A 2,611-nucleotide genomic window follows, 5' to 3' on the forward strand; every position below is an offset into this window, starting at 1 on the left:
ATCTTAACATATACCTCTGACTTTGCTAGTATCTTGGTACATTATATTTTTTATGTAATACTTTATATATCAATTGGACCACCCTGACAAAACGCCATACCATGCCCGCAGCGAAAAGGAGGCCAAACAGACCATTTTCAATAAAACTCGCTTTGGTCTTTTTTTTCTGTACGACCTTATCTTCGCCGCACTCTTGCGGCAAAGCTCGTCGGCCTCATTGCCTTCTTCGGACACTGTGGCGTTGATGGTCTTGAGTAGATGGCGTATGACTCTTCTTCCTTGGTTACGTTCACTTGGTCGAGGACTCGGCCGTTGGCCTTGACCACAATTTGATGAAGGGTGACATCCTCTAAATGGATCTCATGCATCATGATATGGGATCCAACAACGAGTAGCAAAGCCGCACGACAAGATATTATAACAGAGTAGCACATAAGCATGGGCTAAGATTGCGTTGGTTGTCTCTAGTTGTGAAGTAAGAATTGTGGCGGCGGGTCCGGGTGTTGACAAACGAGGAAACGGGTGATCCATTCTGTGATCTTTCGTGGCGCCAGCCTTGCGCATCCCTCCTTCATAGCTTGCCATCAGAATATGAGTTGCACTGTCGTCGACGCGTGTGGTTGGTTTATTGGCATGGCATTTTGTGCAGTTGACCGTGACCTTTGTTGTCTGGACTTTGTCGGCGGTTTTTGGTAGGATTTGGAGTCGCTTGCTCGATGAAAGTGCTGATGATGACGTCAATGTGCAACCTCGACCATGTTTTTTTAGTTCGAAGGACAATGTTTTATTTCACATGTATGTGTTGTGCGTCTGATTAGTGGGTTCCCATGGTTTTCGCCAGTTTTTTGGTAATTAAGTGGGCAACTACCTTATACTCCATTAATTAAGTATTTGCTTTGTTTAACAAAGTTTAGTGGTTAGTCTCCCAATTCCCGCAAAACAAAATACAGTATTAGACATTTTTTGACACTGAGGGAGTATATACCCTAATTTTAAATAGCCGGCTATAGCTCCGCTAGCTATAGCCTTTTCAGTAGGGTGCCGCTAAATGGTCGCCTTCACAAATAGCCCGCTGTAGCTGATTTGGAGGTCCGCCGCTATTTAAAACATTAGTATATACTACTCCACTTGAACAAGCACGTTCAACTCTCTGGACTTGACTGCAGAACATGCCGGGAGTAGAATTTCTGTGCCTGATCCTCGAGTCGTGTTAGGAAATCTTTCAACACTTGGCCCATCTGTTTGTTGCAATGCGGACGCCGTAACTGATCGACAAGCAGCCCCATGAAGTAGTAGGATGGTGCGAAGGCATCTGTGAAGATTTGGTGCATCAGGGATGCGCATGCACGGAAAGTTGGTGTGCAAGAAGAAGTTGAGAAGGGAGGAAATCAGACCGGTCGACATGCATCAGTTCAGGTAGTGTCACATGACGACAACAACGTGTGGTGTGATGTGCAGTCACCTCCATGTATTTTTTTCTTCTGACTTTACTACCTCTTTGTTGTTCCATGTCAATTGTCAGGTAGTTAAAACCAGAAAGACTGACTGACAGATACTGAATAAGACTGGCACAAAAACAGTTTCTTTCCGTTTCATGTTTACATCAACGGTTGTAATCTGTTTGTGAGGATTCCCACCGTTTTTATCCAAGGGTATGTTATACATCATCATACGTACTGAATAAGGCAGAAGGTAGAGGAGATCATGTTGTTTGTGAGGGAAGAAGTGAAGATAAGAGACACCCACCACATCTACACGTATTCATGAACACACTACATACATACATAGTGATTGTATAGTGGAGGCGGTTGTTGCCCACTTGGCTTTATTCCCTACTCCTACCCTGCGATGAGGATCAAGGCAAAACAGTCGTCAGATTTGGTGGGCAGTCCTCATCCTGCTCTTTCCGACGCATCTTGCAAAGCACTCCAAACTCGTGCCTACAGTAAGTAAGTAAGCCGCATGCATGATTTCAGGCAGGCAGGCATGGGAATCATGGATGAAAATGAAATGATTCGGAAAGGCACCTTGCTTTGCTTGCTTCAACAAGGACGATCCAGCAGTAGTGAAGCAACAGGCGACAACGGTTCCTATGCTGTATTGTAACTGACCAGAGAATCAGTAGTATATCCACAGATGAGATGATTGAGAGGTTACTGGACAGTGTTGGCAGACTTGTCACTACCCCCCTTTACCTACTTACTTTCCTGTCTAAGTGATCCATCATCTACGTACACTGACACTAACCGACTGAAGACGCATGGTACTACAAGTCTACAACTAGCTGCTGCTTTCGTTTTCGCAGTTCATTAGGTGAAGATAATGTACTGACGTTTGGTACACGGTAGTGGTACCTGTAAGTAACTAACTGGCTTCTCCAGCACACTTCACAAGTTCAGTTCAGTGAAGCAAACACTTGATCCGCCGACTTCCGGTTGCCAGCGTCAATATATTTCTTCTATTTTGGGAAATCAGCGCCCAGTTTCTTTTTAACAAACTCTTGACTATCTGTGCTGGAAAAGATTCTCCGACGTACCTTCCATTTCCATGGATGGATGTCACCATTGTAGCTGTCACTAGTCACTAGGTAGCTGCTCAAAGGTCTCATCTT

The sequence above is a fragment of the Triticum aestivum genome, chromosome 3B (assembly GCF_018294505.1).
Source record: "Triticum aestivum cultivar Chinese Spring chromosome 3B, IWGSC CS RefSeq v2.1, whole genome shotgun sequence".
Taxonomy (NCBI): Eukaryota; Viridiplantae; Streptophyta; class Magnoliopsida; order Poales; family Poaceae; genus Triticum; species Triticum aestivum.